Source organism: Littorina saxatilis, linkage group LG10, assembly GCF_037325665.1.
Source record: "Littorina saxatilis isolate snail1 linkage group LG10, US_GU_Lsax_2.0, whole genome shotgun sequence".
Taxonomy (NCBI): domain Eukaryota; kingdom Metazoa; phylum Mollusca; class Gastropoda; order Littorinimorpha; family Littorinidae; genus Littorina; species Littorina saxatilis.
Genome location: NC_090254.1, coordinates 32,486,145 through 32,503,644, shown reverse-complemented (window position 1 = coordinate 32,503,644; position 17,500 = coordinate 32,486,145). Strand labels below are relative to the sequence as shown.

General features: G+C 41.8%; 1 long non-coding RNA gene across 2 annotated transcripts; it reads left to right on the top strand.

Annotated features, from left to right (window-relative positions):
* The first annotated feature begins 563 nt into the window (after positions 1–563).
* On the top strand, positions 564–12,464 carry LOC138978606 (uncharacterized). 2 transcript variants are annotated; one of them, XR_011459744.1, is made up of 4 exons: positions 564–597; positions 2,407–2,543; positions 4,538–4,648; positions 8,649–12,464. It is a non-coding gene; the product is annotated as an uncharacterized lncRNA (long non-coding RNA). The 2 variants fall into 2 exon arrangements; XR_011459743.1 differs by lacking the exon at positions 564–597 and having other exon boundaries at positions 2,240–2,543.
* The last annotated feature ends 5,036 nt before the right edge of the window (positions 12,465–17,500 follow it).

The following is a 17,500-nucleotide window of genomic DNA, read 5'->3' as shown; positions in this document are numbered from 1 at the left end:
ATATATATATATATATATATATATACTTTTAAAATGTCTTGGATCTGGGGACATCTGTAAGTGTGAGAGCGTGGATCTGGGAACATCTGTGGTTATGGGAACATTAGCATGTTCTCATATCCAAGGTAACCTCAAAATGTAATTTTCGTGTTCAGCTTGACCATTGAGGGGTTTTAACTCGTGTTCCCAAAAGCATTTGAGGTTCTGACCTTTGGTTGTCCCCCTTCCCTTGCTACAGATCTCTGCATCGTCAAACAACATCTCTTTCTGAGCTTTCTTTTTAGCATTCTTGTGCTTACGACACTAAAAAAAAAAAAAAAATATCTCTCTCTCTCTTTTTTTTTTTTAACATTGCTGTGTAAAATAAAAACTGTAAAATAACTATTTTACTACAGGTTTATATTTCACAAGTTTATCTTATATTTTTCTGAACATTTGAATAATTGCTTTACCTCAGTGAAATATTTATTATTGTTTTTAGAGCGTAAGCGAAGATAAGCGATCCGGGCCTTTTCAAGAAATCTGAACAATGAACATGGTCGCTGCTGCAGGGGATTTTTTTTTCCTTTCGTACAATCAGGCACACCACTCGTACAGGTAAGGTAAGCCTTAGATTTTATGTAGCGCACTTTATAAGAACAGTGTTATTTTATCTATTTATTTGAGTTAGGCATTGAAGATTTGAGAGGGCTTCTTCGCATCGAGGAGTGTCTCTTCTGAGTGGGAATTCCGCTGTGTGAATTGATAGTTCTGGTCAATGGCTGTCTAATCGGCCCTCGAAGGCAATCACTGAAGTGAAGTGCACCGGGAGTGACTATTGCAACGACTGTCGTGTCCAGCGTTGTGTTTGTCAATGAGGTTCTTGAAAGCATTTGTACTGGGAGCCCGTTTAATGTTAGTTGTTAGTTTGTTCCAGTCATTTGTAACTCTATAGTCTATAGCTGAAAGCAAATTTTCTTGTATTGTTATTATCATGTCTTTCTTTTTGTATTTTGTCAGTACTGTTACGTGTTACAACAATGTTAGTCTGCGGTGATTTAAAAAAGAAATCTTTGTTTAGTGTCATCAATGTCGTTAAATATTATATACGCTTGTATTAGGTCCCCTCTCTTTCTTCTTGCCTTTAGTGTAGGCAAAGTCAAGTATCTTAGTCTCTCTTCATATGTGTAGTCTTTTATTTCGTAAATCAGTTTAGTAGCTCTTCTTTGGACTCTTGCGATTGATGTTGATTGGCGTACTAGTCTCGGAAACCAGGCAGGATTGCCGTATTCTAGATGAGGTCGTACTAGTGTACACTCCACTCTCTGTTCCAGGAGGCTGTTCTCTGAAAATCCACCAGTACCTAGGAATGGCAGTGACACTGTACTCTAGGGACCAACACAGCTAGTGTTTCAAATGTTACCTTGTTTTTATTTTTGTAGAGTCCTTGAATATTCTTAGTCATTTTTTCCCATTCATTTTATTTTAAGTTCATATCATATTTGACAAATATTGAAATAGGTGGCGTGATCTAACCATGTTTACCTGGTTATTCTCTGACGGTTGGCAGTTTAAGTTTCTGGCAATTGCCAAAGTTGAACGTTTATTGTCATTAAATGGCAAAATTAATTTGAAGTCACGTTATAACTTATTGTGGGAAAATCAGCTCCCCCTCTCTCTCTCTTTCCCCTCCCACACTCACACACAAAACACACACACATGCGTGTGTGTGTGACACAAATTTGTGATTTACTTAAAATTAACAAAGGGTGCCGCGGTCAATTGTAGACGGTAAGACCTATTACTTTTAAAGCCAGCCAGGACATTTGGACCTATTGATTTCTTACGGTCAGGTCCAAATGACCTATTGTCCTCTAACGCTGGCAGCAACACTGATGTAGATGAAATATTCATGAGGACGTCCCTCTGCAATTTATCCCAGCTAGCTATCTAAATAGACTGGAAGAACAAAAAGTGATTGCATGGAGACCTGATCAGAAATAGAGGGTTATAACTGACATTTATCTGCAATTAAATTGCTTTAAACTGACGGTTGCCAAATTGGGTTGTGAGTGAAGCGTAGCTCTGGCTTGTCACTCACTTCCACTACACATAAATGCGCGCAAGGATTTAGTTCTTCAAACATTTCTGCTTTCTGTAGCTATGCAGGGTTTGTGGATGTGGAACGTGGGAATATTACAGTTTGGAAGGTGAGGATTCTGATGATAGACTCGATGCAAATTGTCCGAACTAGCTATGGCGTGCCCCTTTAATAGCTCATAATGATTAGCCAAATATGGAAAGGCAAAACTAGATTCAAGTAGCTGAAAATTGAAACACGAATGGCGGCTTGATTGAAACTTTACGAAATGGAAATCCTGTGTTTTCCAACACATGAATGTACAAATCAGTGTTTTGGGTCTACAGAACACGACAAATCCCGTCCAAGTCCACTTCAACACAACTTCACAAGCCCATGTCTTCAGAACTTCGCAATTCCATGTGTATACGAGACCACGAAAGTCACACATTGGCTGGATTCATGTCCTGACGACATATCTGTGGTAAGTTTAAAGGCTGTCTCCATGGTAAAAAAAAATACTGAAATAACCATTTGTTTCTCTTTCTTCTTTCAATTTAATGACTTATGCGCTAGAGTTCGTATTCAATATGTTCCAGTGAAGATAATGACTCACTTTTCTAACCCGTATTCTCAAAAGCTCGGGAGAAAACGAAAGAAAATAATGTCCCTCTCCGGAAGTGACGTGTGGCTGGTGGCTTGATTCGGCCTTCCGCCATTTTGACAGAGATGGGAGAGTGAACCACAGCTTCGCGTAACAATCTGAACACGCATGCCGCATCAAGTTGTCAATAGACAACCACTGATGTTGATAAAGTAAGAGATCTGTCTTACATAATTGAGTTTCGGCGCTGTTTGGTTGCAAAGAAATGTGCGCAGTCTATATCACAAGTAGGTTTGGAAAGTGCATTTTCCGATGATATCGACGCAGCTAAGTATCAGGATCAGGAATATTGCGTCGCGGAACCTTTCAGATTATGACGCAATGTTGGCAAGAGAGCGCCTCGCCTAGCCCTACTTAAAACGATTTAAAACCTATCATTTTGGAATTTGTTCTCTTCCATAAAAAGTCTGAAGTCCATTGCTACTAAATTAAATAGCCTCTGGACTTATTTGAAAAATACACCCTTTCCTAATAGTTTTCTTAGTGCTGGCAATCAATAGTACTAGTAATGAGAGGGATGCACGACTCGTACCCTTTGATGACAGTGAGGGGCGACATTTGTATTGTTGTAGGCTATAATACAAATGTCGCCCCTCACTGTCATTAGGGCTAAATGTCACTTTTGTTAACTCCTTCATGATACGAACCCACCTTACTGTCACGGGACGCAGGGGTGGCCACATTTTTGTCAATTCAGCTTTCCCCGGGTATGTAACATGTCATTTTTAACTTACCCGCACAAAAATCAGGTTACCCACAATCTGAATGCAAAAACTCGTCCCCACCCCTACACACAGTCATGGAGTTGCGCTCACGCACACTCCACTGTCGAAATCTAACCAAGGAAATTCGTCCTTCCATTCTGGCAAAAACCTTCTGACACGTTTTGATCTGTCGCAGTGTCGATTCTAGACCGCGCATTCCCGCAAATATGAAAGAAATCCCGCAAAAATAAAATTTGGATGCGCGCCTTTTCACGCAAAGAAATACCAATTCCCGCATTTTCAAACATCTTGTGCATGCGCGATATAATAAATATAATTTCGTCAAACAGCCCAGCGTTGCAGATCGTAAGCGCTTGCAATCTTTTTGAGACAAGTGAGGCCCTGACAAGGATGTTTACATTTACCTATGTTTTCAAAAGTTACATTTTCCCTAAACATCCTTATCAGGGCCTCACTTGTCTCAAAAAGATTCACTTTTTCTCCCACAAGTCTTTGCTTCCCTTTGTGGTCACTTCCTGTTTTACATTCAAAATGGCCACCACGATAAGTGAAAGCGTGGATTTTTTCAAGAATGGAGACCCATGTGCAAATCAGCTTGACGACAAGTTGCCAAGTGAGGCAAAACATCCAAATAAATGGTCTTGGAAGTGGATGAAGGAGTTAGATTCTCAAAAAAGATAATGGAGTTTATGATTAAGAAGTTTCTGTTGTGCATGCAACGATGAAATTACATACACCTGACTTCACTCTTCAGGCAAGAAAGCCATCAGGAACCATACGTTGGTTCTCTCTCTCTCTCTCTCTCTCTCTCTCTCTCTCTCTCTCTCTCTCTCTCTCTCTCTCTCTCTCTCTCTTCTCTCTCTCTCTCTCTCTCTCTCTCTCTCTCTCTCTCTCTCTCTCTCTCTCTCTCTCTCTCTCTCTCTCTCTCTCTCTCTTTGAAGTCGTGGGGGCAATGACGGCCTCCGGGATGCCACAGATTCCATCCTCCCCCAGCCTAGAGACTGGGACTTTTTGTTCTTATTTACGATAGAGTGACATAAATCAATAATTAGCAAAGATTCTATAATTTTAAACTAATCTTTGTTTCAGTTGGTCATGGTGATTTGGGCAATGACAACACCGGCATCGTGGGTGATTTGGGCAGCGATGACCCCTCCGTCAAGGATTGCGACGTGACGAGCACACATGCAGAACCGCTTGGTATGTTTATACCGCCACCATCATAAGTGACGGTTTCTGAGACTTCCACTACTCGTGCAGAACTTCTGATTGGAGAAACTCGAGGTCAAAGCTTGTTCCCAAATGTTCTTATTATTATTTCACATTGCTCAACATCCAGTTAGCAACACAGGCTAGATGTTAAGCAACGTGAAATAATAATAACACATTTTGGGACAAACTTTGACCTGTAGTTTCTCCAATCAGAAGCTTCTGCACGAGTAATGGAAGTCGCAGAAACCGCCACAATATTATTTAAATTTTATTTATATATAGATGCTACATGTCGGGTTCATCTACGGGGCTAGTGACAGACCGCCAATGATGTTTTTTGTTGTTTTTTAGTTGGCAGCATGGGGATATCTTGAGAAGGCTCTCCGTAGTCGGCTAGACGTTAAGCAATGCTAATAATAATAATAATAGCACTTGAGCAAAGAGCTAAAACATTTCGAGGTACGGTAGAGTGTTTGACATAAATAATAATAATACGAATATTTATAACGCGCACATATCTCCCCAACAGGCGACTCAAGGCGCACATACACTCATTCACACACACGGAGACTTAAAGTCACCAACACACACACACCAGCAACCATTAAAATATGTACAGTTATTCAAGGTGGGATGGACAATGATAATGGACAACAGGAGGGGGGAACATGTACACAGGGAGATAGTGATCAAGGGGGAGGTCGTAGAGAAGGTAGAGCAGTATAGGTTTTTGGGGGTGATTATAGACAATAAGTTGACATGGAAACCAAACTCTGATGCCCTTGTGAAGAAACTCCACTCTCGCCTGTACTTTTTGAGAAAACTCAGGTCTTTTAACATCTGCAGACAAGAAATCCTTCAGATGTTTTACACTTCAACGTGCAATAGTGTGTTGTACTTTGGCTCCGTGTGTTGGGGTGGCAACATCAACAAGCAAGACAGGGATAGATTAGATAAATTCATCAGGAAAGCAAGTGGGGTGGTTGGGAGGAAGCAGGACAATTTCACATCAACACATGAACGACGACTGACTGACAAGGTACAGAAGATTTTGGCTGACGACTCGCACCCACTCAGACCGGAATTTGACAGTAGACGGACAGACAGGAGCAACAGATTCAGACAACCAACCGCAAGATCCACACGCTACAGAAATTCGTTCATTCCATCTGCAATTCACATCTTCAATTCTCAGGTGGGGCGGTAGATGCTGGTGTTGTCGCTCTGATGCACGGGGTCAGTGTTCTGTATTGTTTCAGTATTGTTGATTTTGTTTTGCATGATTATATACTCTTATTCTACTCTCTTAGACAATATGTGATAACCAGCAAGGTGCTGACTTTCTTTTGTGCATTGTTGATGGTGAATGCATGTTAATTTATTTTTAATATACTTTCTTATGTGATAACCAATGTGCTATATTTTCTCAGGACAAAGAACAAATGTTTATTTTGAATGTTTTATGTATGTTATTATTACGGACACAAACGCTCAGCAATGTAATTTCTCTTTTAGAGATTAATAAAGTTATTGTATTGTATTGTATTGTATTGTATTGGGGTGGGCAGTGTAGAATGCATGGATTATGTGGAAAAAAGGAATGTCTTGAGTGCAGATTTGAATGATTCGAGGGACTGTTGTTGACGGAGGGGGAGAGGTAGTGTGTTCCATTGGCTAGGTGCTTGGAAAGAAAATGAGCGTTGACCTGCTGTTTTGAGTTTGGTGTGGGGGATGTTGAGCTTGAGGGAGTCGGCAGATGATCTGAGTGCTCGTGAAGGGACATAGAGAGAGAGAGAGTCGGAGAGATAGGCAGGGGCGAGACCATGGAGGCATTTGTAGGTGAGAGTGTTGATTTTGTATGTGATACGGGCAGGAACGGGCAACCAGTGGAGCTGATTTAGGAGGGGGGTGATATGATCTCCCTTTTTCTTTCGTAAGGCAAGACGGGCAGAGCTATTTTGAATGCGTTGGAGACGAGAGATAGAAGAAGAGGGAAGACCCGCCAAGAGAGAGTTACAATAGTCAAGACGTGAGAGAATGGTGGACGTGACCAGTTTGGCGGTAGCATCTGTGGTGAGGTACTTGCAGATAGTGGCGATGCGGCGGAGTTGGAAGTAGCAGGTGCGAGAGACAGAAGAGATGTGTTGTTTCATGGAAAGGGTGTTGTCTAGAGTGACTCCGAGGTTTTTGACAGCAGAAGACAGAGGGACAGAAGAGTCAGAGAGTTGAAGAGAGTCGGAAGTGGCTTTGGAGAGTTTGGATGTAGTGCCTATTAGGATAGCTTCAGTTTTGTTGCTATTGAGCTGAAGTTTGATTTCTGTCATCCAATTCTGCACGTCAGTGATAGTGTCAGAGATAGAGGAAAGAAGAGATTCAGACTGGTCAGGGGAAGAGCTGTTGTGAAGTTGAGAGTCGTCGGCAAAAGAGTGGTGGAGAACGTTGTGTCGGTCAAGGATGTGGTCAAGAGGTTGAGTGTAGAGAGTAATTAGTACAGGCCCAAGGACTGAGCCCTGAGGGACTCCGCACTCAAGCCTGATGGGGTCAGAGTTCAGTTTGTCAATCGAAACAGTCTGGTAGCGGTCGGTGAAATAAGAAGAGAACCAAGAAAGAGCTGTGCTATGGATACCAAAGGTGTACTGAAGGCGTTGAAGGAGGATGTTGTGGTCGACTGTGTCAAAGGCCGCTGATAGATCAAGTAGAGCGACGGCAGAGATTTCAGCTTGGTCAGTGGCAAGGAGGAGATCAGTAGTGATTTTGAGAAGGGCAGTTTCGGTGGAGTGGTGAGGACGATAGGCAGATTGAAGCGGAGAGAGAAGATTGTTGCAAAGAAGGTGAGAGTTGAGTTGTTTTAGGACGACTCTTTCAAGGAGTTTGGAGATGAAGGAAAGGTTTGAGACAGGGCGGTAGTTGCTGAGAGTGTTTGGGTCGAGCGATGGTTTCTTCAGTAGATGTTTGACAATAGCAGTCTTAAAGGAGTTGGGGACAGTGCCTGTTTGCAGAGAAGTGTTGATGATTTTGAGAATAGAAGGGAGGAGTTCAGGAAGACAGTCAGAGTAGAGTTGTGTGGGAAGAGGGTCAAGGTCACAGGTTTTCAAGGTCATTTCTTTGAGGACTTTCTCCAGGTCAGTGAGAGTGAGAGGCTGAAAGTGTGTGAAGGGAGTGCCTGTAAATGCAGGAGAAGTTTAAGAGTTTTGGTGTGGGATTTTGTCTAGTTTGTCACGGATGGTTTGGATCTTGTTATGGAAGTAATCAGAGAAAGCTTGCGACAGTTTGGAGGGGTCGATGTTGTTGGGCAAGGGAGAAGCAGAAGAGCAGCCAAGAAGGTCATTCACTGTGGAGAAGAGTGTTTTGGCAGAGGTTGTTTCACAGATTTTGGTGCTGTAGTGCGATTGTTTGGCGTCTGCGATGAGTGTCTGAGCATGTTCCATTTGCTTGTTGTAAATCTGTCTGTCAACTACCAGCTTTGAGGTTCGCAACTTCCTCTCTGCTCGGCGACGCAACTGTTTTGTATACTTAACTTCAGCTGTGATCGAGGGTGCAGAAGGCCAATCTACGATGAGTTTGGTTTTTGCGGGTGCATGTTCGTCAAGAAGTGTGCTGAGAGTGGAGTCGTAATGACGTACAGGGTCTGAGGATACCGGAGGATCAAGCAGTCGGCGGGCTGCTTCTGCGCGAAATGTGTCAGTGTTAACTTCTTTGAGGTTACGGCGGACTACGCGCTTTTTCTGTTTGGATGGTTTGGCCATCTTAAGAGAGAACAAAACTGCAGAATGATCGGATCTGAGGTAGTCATTCAGCAGGATGTCGTACACCAGGTCAGTGGACTCGTGGGTGACAATCCAGTCAATGATGTGTGTTTTGCGTGTGGGAGCGTCTACATGCTGTTTGAGGTCGTGACAGTCAAGAAGGTCCATCGTCTGTCTTGTGTCGGTGTTATAAATCAACAATAAGCAAAGATTCTATAATTTTAAACTAATCTTTGTTTCAGTTGGTCATGGTGATTTGGGCAATGACAACACCGGCATCGTGGGTGATTTGGGCAATGACGACACTGGCATCGTGGGTGATTTGGGCAATGAAGACACTGGCATCGTGGGTGATTTGGGCAATGACGACACTGGCATCGTGGGTGATTTGGGCAATGACGACACCGGCATCGTGGGTGATTTGGGCAATTCGTGGCTGATTTGGGCAATGACGACACCGGCATCGTGGCTGATTTGGGCAATGACGACACCGGCATCGTGGGTGATTTGGGCAATGACAACACCGGCATCGTGGGTGATTTGGGGAGCGATGACTCCTCCGTCAAGGATTGCGACTACACATGTCGCACACATGCAGAACCGCTTGGTATGTTTATACCGCCACCATCATATGTGACGGTTTCTGCGACTTCCATTACTCGTGCAGAATCTTCTGATTGGAGAAATTCGAGTTCAAAGTTTGTTTAAAAAAAATATGTTATTTTACATTGCTCAACGTCAAGTTAGCAACATTTTGGTACATACTTTGACCTCTAGTTTCTCCAATCAGACGCTTCTGCGCGAGTAATGGAAGTCGCAGAAACCGCCACAATATTATTTAAATTTTATTTATATATAGATGCTACATGTCGGGTTCTAGTGGACATACTCTTATAATATCTAAATACTTTTGCTACTACTAATAACATGCATTGTTTATTACCTAATTAAAGGCTCCCGCAGTGGGGCACTGCGGTTAAGAAATTAAAGGCCCCTCCTGTTTTTGGAACCGCAGGAGCTTTCTAGTTTGCTGTTAGGTAGATTTTTGGTTCCTCTTTCCTGTCATGCTCTCTTTTTCTTCATGAATTCTTTTCTTTTTTCTGCCTTAATCTTGCTCATTCACCTGTATTTTTTCCAAAAATCTCTTCTCTTGCCGCTTGTCTCGCGATTCATGTATAGTTTAATCTGTTAGTGTTCTGATGTAAGTCCAGCAGTAGATAGGTTAAGCCTATTTTAACATACTGGAAACTGGTAATCTTCCAGTAGGTATTAATTTAGTTTTACTAAAGCCTGCTGGGACACAAGTAATGGGTTAGTGCATTTGTAAACAGGAATCGCTTGACAAGTGGCCCCCTTCATCCCCCCCTTCCTCGTCCTGATATGGCTCTGCGTAGTCGGCTGGACGTTAAGCAAAAAATAAACAAACAAAAAAAAATAATTAAAGGCAGAGGTCGACAAAGCTCATGAAGACAAGCGTAAATTCAAGCTGGTCTCATGCTGAAATACAAACTTTAATAAATGGTTTTGGGCATCTCCTTCAAAAAGGCATGTATCCGTCAGGGAAGATAATTCAAGCCGCAATTAACCAAAATACTTGTCTCAACAATAGAACATGTATGAATGTGCGAGCAAAGCTTCAGCACTAAATGAAGACACGGTTTTAAGATGGACTAGCTGAAGTTGTGGGCAAAGACAGCATGTTGTTGCTTTTTGGCGAAAGCTTACTGAAGAAATATGGACCAGCTAGAAAAAATGACATAGCACAGAGATTGAGACAACTTGCTGGCCTGTTGGTGCAATATGTAGAGCAAACCTATTCATTACATCTTACCATATAACAGTGGCACAGGCACGGTTGGCCTAGTGGTAAGGCGTCCGCCCCGTGATCGGGAGGTCGTGGGTTCGAACCCCGGCCAGGTCATACCTAAGACTTTAAAATTGGCAATCTAGTGGCTGCTCCGCCTGGCGTCAGGCATTATGGGGTTAGTGCTAGGACTGGTTGGTCCGGTGTCAGAAGAATGTGACTGGGTGAGACATGAAGCCTGTGCTGCGACTTCTGTCTTGTGTGCTGCGACTTCTGTCTTGTGTGTGGCGCACGTTATATGTCAAACCAGCACCGCCCTGATATGGCCCTTCGTGGTCGGCTGGGCGTTAAGCAAAAAAAAACCACAATATAACAGGGGCTCATTTTGAAATTGAGGTTGTCAAGAGGAATGTAATCGGACATTTTTCAAACTAATCGCACCATCGATGCAAACTGCACGCACTCGCACAAATAAATGAAATCTACACACAGCAACACCGACAGCTTTAAATGATTTTAATGTCATTAAAACGGTTTAAACCCAAATAAAATTGAATGAAATCTCACAGATAAATTTACAATGACTATCTGTCTTGCTTGAAGAAAAGAAAAAAACGAAAAGGGAGTGGAACACGGCAACACACATTCTGAGTCACTCCAGGAGCTTCAACAGAAACACAGGTGACGATCGCGGAATGTTGATGTTGAGAACGTCTGACGCATGCAGTATGCGTGCAGTAGCTATTTTCCGCGAAACCCTGCGGAACCCCGGGGGTACCCCGCGAAACCCCGCTTCGGCTTCCGTAATAAGAAAACATTTTGTACCGGTGTCTTAGAATTTAATAGCTGACAAGGAAATTGAGTAACAAAATAGCGATAAGTCCGACCCCGAAATGAGACCCTGATGTAATACTATTATTTGCTGGGCTATACAAGTTATGTAGGTATGCATGCATGACCCTGGGTCTTGCTGTATGACTGGGAATTGCAGATATGTTCTTCAAAAGATTATGCCGTGTCTGAAGCATCAATATAAACGCTTATAGCTCACAGCTGAAAAGAACACTTCCTTACTAGTACGAAACCAAATGACAAACTATCAATTTGAATACAACACAGCTTCATAAGAACTGCTCAAACAAGGACCAATAAAAGAGAAAACTGAAGACCGTGGCCTTAATCTTACAAGTTTGAAGTTAAAACAAGTTTTGCAAACAATACATGTGAAAGAATGTTGTTATGCCTGAATATTAAAAAAAATTAGTTAGTGTTCCCAGAAACTTGAAATTTGGCATTGTTGTTTATATGTCGACCTAGTACCCAAATATATATAGACATTCTGGAAAACGTTATTTGTTTAGGAATATGGGGAACGTGGATATGGGGACCTTATTAATATTATGTTTTCACATATATATTTAAATCCTAAACAAATAACGTTTTCCAGAATGTCTATATATATTTGGGTACTAGGTCGACATATAAACCACAGTGCGAAATTTCAACTTTCTGGATGTTCTATGTACCATTGTTAAATATCTAGTTATAAGTTCTTTTTTAGTTATACTTTTAAAACGACAAGACATGAACATGTATGTCCTTTTTTTTAATTTTTTTTTTTATTGTTGTTATGTTTGTTTGTTTGTGTGTGTGTTGATCGATTTAATTTTTTTTTAAAGTTAGTGTTCCCAGAAACTTGTATTATATATATAATAAAAGTTTCTGGGAACACTAACTAATTTTTTTAATATTCAGGCATAACAACATTCTGTCACATGTATTGCTTGCAAAACTTGTTTTAACTTCAAACTTGTAAGATTAAGGCCACGGTCTTCAGTTTTCTCTTTTATTGGTCCTTGTTTGAGCAGTTCTTATGAAGCTAACTCTGACACCAGCCGGTTATTTGGGAACTCGTTTTCAACTGCTTGCAGAAAGTTGAAATTTGTCATTGTGGTTTATATGTCGACTTAGTACCCAAATATAAAAAGACATTCTGGAAAATGTTATTTGTAGGATTTAAATATATATATATATGAAAACATAATAAGGTCCCCATATCCACGTTCCCAAAAAGCTTGTCTGAATATAATAATATATATAATAAATGTTTCTGGGAACACTAACTTTTTTTTTAATATTCAGGCATAACAACATTCTTTCACATGTTTTGTTTGCAAAACTTGTTTTAACTTCAAACCTGTAAGATTAAGGCCACGGTCTTCAGTTTTCTCTTTTATTGGTCCTTGTTTGAGCAGTTCTTAGGCCTAAAAAAAAAATAGGTGTGGTTACGGTAACCCGACCTACCCTATTTTTAGGGGCCGATCCTATAACTTTTTATTACATTTGTCAAAAAAAAAAAAAAAAAAAAAAAAAACGAGTGCAAAAAACGCAATGAAAGCGAAAGCGCCCGTGGCGCACACTTATTTCCCTGTCAAGTAGGTTTAATTTGTACAATTAATTAGAAAAAAAAGTAAGAAAAAAAAGTGATTGCCTACCTACCTACCCTATTTTTTTGGGCTATGTTACCGTAACCACACCTATTTTTTTTTTTGCCTTATGAAGCTGTTTTGTATTCAAATTGATAGTGTCATTTGGTTTCGTACTAGTAAGGAAGTGTTCTTTTCAGCTGTGAGCTATAAGCGTTTATATTGATGCTTCAGACACGGCATAATCTTTTGAAGAACATATCTGCAATTCCCAGTCATACAGCAAGACAAAAATTGGCTCTTTGCAGTCTGCTGGGCTATACGCGATATGTTATGTATGTATGCATGGCCCTGGGTCTTGCTGTACGACCCTGGGTCTTGCTGTACGACCCTGGGTCTTGCTGTACGACCCTGGGTCTTGCTGTACGGCCCTGGGTCTTGCTGTACGACCCTGGGTCTTGCTGTACGGCCCTGGGTCTTGCTGTACGACCCTGGGTCTTGCTGTACGGCCCTGGGTCTTGCTGTACGGCCCTGGGTCTTGCTGTACGACCCTGGGTCTTGCTGTACGACCCTGGATCTTGCTGTACGACCCTGGGTCTTGCTGTATGACCATGGGTTTTCATGTCACGTACGACATACAAATCACGATGTTCAAAGTTTTGACGAATTGAGTGTGACTACGATTCGTAAAACTTGAAATAGGAAGGTGTTATTGCTGTGTTTGATTGGTCGATCTTTGTTTAATGACAAAACAATTAATAATGCCAAGATTTTTAATGTGTACATAGTTCCTTTTCAGCTTGTGATTTATAACTCGTTGTGACAAGTTAAAGTTTGTGTAAGCCCTTAATAGACTCTTTGCAGTCCGCTGGGCTATACGCATTATGTATGTATGCATGACTCTGGGGATTGCTGTATGACCCTGGATCTTGCTGTATGACCCTCAATCTTGCTGTATGTCCCTCGGTCTTGCTGTATGACCCTCGGTCTTGATCAACAATGATCTGCATTTTTACTCAATATTTTCCACGAAGTACTGGGATCCTTGTATTTCTATCTACTCTGCTTTAATCTTGCTAAGACAATTATGTTGAGACGTCATAAATCAGTACTGGTATATTCTCGGAATTGCGGTCTGGTACCCTGTGATATCGGTTTGAAAACTAGGGAAGGAGGCGATGTGAAGTGCCTTTAGTCGCTGCTGTCACAGTGGGGAGATTGCTAATTGGAGAAATGATTGCATGCAGAAAACGTGGTGATTATGATCCCACGTGACATTTTTACCGCCTTTCATTGTGTAAAAATAGCTTAAACGACAAAACAATTAATAATGCCAAGATTTTTAATGTGTACATAGTTCCTTTTCAACTTGTGATTTATAACTTGTTGTGACAAGTTAAAGTTTGTGTGGGCCCTTAATAGGCTCTTTGCGGTCTGCTGTAGGACCCTGTGTCTTGCTGTATGACCCTGTGTCTTGCTGTAGGACCCTGTGTCTTTCTGTAGGACCCTGTGTCTTGCTGTATGACCCTGTGTCTTGCTGTATGACCCTGTGTCTTGCTGTATGACACTGTGTCTTGCTGTATGACCCTGTGTTTTGCTGTAGGACCCTGTGTCTTGCTGTAGGACCCTGTGTCTTGCTGTAGGACCCTGTGTCTTGTTGTATGACCCTGTGTCTTGTTGTAGGACCCTGTGTCTTGCTGTAGGACCCTGTGTCTTGCTGTAGGACCCTGTGTCTTGCTGTAGGACCCTGTGTCTTGCTGTAGGACCCTGTGTCTTGCTGTAGGACCCTGTGTCTTGCTGTATGACCCTGTGTCTTGCTGTACGACCCTGTGTCTTGCTGTACGACCCTGTGTCTTGCTGTACGACCCTGTGTTTTGCTGTACGACCCTGTGTCTTGCTGTAGGACCCTGTGTCTGGCTGTATGACCCTGTGTCTTGCTGTATGACCCTGTGTCTTGCTGTAGGACCCTGTGTCTTGCTGTAGGACCCTGTGTCTTGCTGTACGACCCTGAGTCTTGCTGTATGACCCTGGCTCTTGCTGTACGACCTTGTGTCTTGCTGTAGGACCCTGGCTCTTGCTGTACGACCTTGTGTCTTGCTGTATGACCCTGTGTCTTGCTGTAGGACCCTGTGTCTTGCTGTACGACCCTATGTCTTGCTGTACGACCCTATGTCTTGCTGTACGACCCTGTGTCTTGCTGTAGGACCCTGTGTCTTGCTGTAGGACCCTGTGTCTTGCTGTATGACCCTCGGTCTTGCTGTATGACCCTGTGTCTTGCTGTACGACCCTGGGTCTTGCTGTACGACCCTGGGTCTTGCTGTATGACCCTGGATCTTGCTGTATGACCCTCGGTCTTGCTGTACGACCCTGTGTCTTGCTGTATGACCCTGGGTCTTGCTGTACGACCCTGGGTCTTGCTGTACGACCCTGGGTCTTGCTGTACGACCCTGGGTTTTGCTGTATGATCCTGGGTCTTGCTGTATGACCCTGGGTCTTGCTGTATGATCCTGGGTCTTGCTGTATGACCCTGGATCTTGCTGTATGACCCTGGATCTTGCTTATGACCTTCGGTCTTGCTGTATGACCCTCGGTCTTGCTGTATGACCCTAGGTCTTGATGAACAAGGATCTGCATTTTTACTTAATATTTTCCACGAAGTACTGGGATCCTTGTATTTCTATCTACTCTGCTTTAATCTTGCTAAGACAATTATGTTGAGACGTCATAAATCAGTACTGGTATATTCTCGGAATTGCGGTCTGGTACCCTGTGATGTTGGTTTGAAAACTAGGGAAGGAGGCGATGTGAAGTGCCTTTAGTCGCTGGTGTCACAGTGGGAAGATTGCTAATCGGAGAAATGATTGCATGCAGAAAACGTGGTGATTATGATCCCACATGACATTTTTACCGCCTTTTGCTGTGTAAAAATAGCTTAAATGACATGTCTTAAAGCTCTGCTTAAACTCGTAGTAAACCTCGGTGTTTACGCAGGTTCCTAGCTAATCGTGTATAAACTTGTCTTGCAAAGAAGCAGAGTAGATAGAGATACAAGGATCACAGTTCTTCGTGGACATTATTTTATCCTCTTTTCTTTTTAAAACCTGGTTTTTACAAACAGGGGAAAGTACCTCATCGTTTCCAGAGCCTCACAATTATATGTCCTTGTAAACATGGTTTATCAGAAGGACTGGTGACATACCTTCATTGGTAATTTTTAGGTTTTTTTAGTTGGCAGCGTGGGGCGTTTTGAGACGGCTCGGTGTAGTCAGCTGGACGTTAAGCAATGTTTAATAATATATAATATGTTGCAAATCGTCACGCTAATGGGATAATTGCCTAACTCACTTTTGCAAGTTTTGAGAAAAAGCGATTTGTTCAGCAGCCTCTGCATTGAACTTTGGGTTCTGTACTTCAGTAGAATGAACTTTAATCCAAATTTCTATTGATCTTGTTTACCATGGGATGCACATGCATAGACAGAAAAGCATGGGTATGCTGTTAAGATAACTGACTTATGAGTTAGGCAATTTTGCTGACATGGCATCAGCAACCGTTTCTCTTTGCAATTTCTTTTCGGAATTTTTACAGATGATTGACACAATTGTTGGCGTTATTATGGAACCGTTGTCTCAAAACTATCTAACTCTGAGTTAGGCAATTATCCTATTAGCGTAATGAAATGTATCATCAGATTTGATTTTGATTAATTTTTTTCCATTGAAATGCTTTTTTGATTTTGAATTTTGTTCCCAGGGTCCGCCCTGGGAGGTGGGGGGGGGGGGATCTCTTATTTTGGGTTCTTAGTCACCTCATGCGCCCCAATGGGATAAGAACATATATTTAGGTGAGCCTTTATTGTCATTTTTAGTCACCCACCCAAAGGAAAGGGGGGTGACTGTTACTTTTGTCAGCGTCCCTGCCTGTGTCTATCCGTCTACACATACGGTTGGGTGATTTTAGGACCCGTGGTCCTTTTCTTGTTTATTTCTTTTTTTCTGCCTCCCCATTGTTCAGTCACCTGTTTCACTTTTACCATGGACTTTGATTCATGGTGTTTAAGAAATAACGATTTTCGATGTCAAAATAAAAGCTGAGTTGTGATTAATGTTTATTTCAGGTAAGAATTAACTTGGTGCGTAATTACACAACACGAAAAAAGATAAATGCAAGTACAAAATTGGAAATATATTTAGTTTGATAATCTAATTCAATGAAAAGCCTGATTTCTGTACTTTTTTTTCTTGTTCTTGTTTTCTCTACTTGAGCACGTTTTTTTTTCTTTGAGAAGTATGTGTCCTCCGACTACGCATGGCTGTCTGTTAAAAGTATGTGTCCTTCGACGACGGTCGGCGAAGAATGTTTTTAGCGACTGTCGGCGAAGGTTAATCATGCTTAGTGACATCATATTTCTTCAAAATCATGTTTTTTGGGTGCGATTATTTTTTTGCAAACATATTACAAGTTAATAATTTTCGGTTCAATGACTATGCATAAGACTGTATTATCTTTAATGTTCTTTTTAGTTATCAGTAGATTTAAATGACTGTATTTTATTTTCGGTAACAATCCACCTTTTTGCAAGACGAGGTATGTCTTTTTCTTTAAAACAATAGTTGCTTATGTTATTGTTTGTGTTGTTGATGCTGGACTAATAAACAACAGTATCTGTTTAAAACCTTCATGAACAGTGTGTATTGTGTAAACAGGGAGTGACTGCAAGCGAGTATTGTGCTCTCTCTCTCTCTCTCTCTCGCTCTCTCTCTCGCTCTCGCTCTCGCTCTCTGTGTGTGTGTGTGTGCTATTTTTTTCCGCAAATATGTTCTTGCTCTCTCTCTCTCTCTCTCTCTCTCTCTCTCTCTCTCTC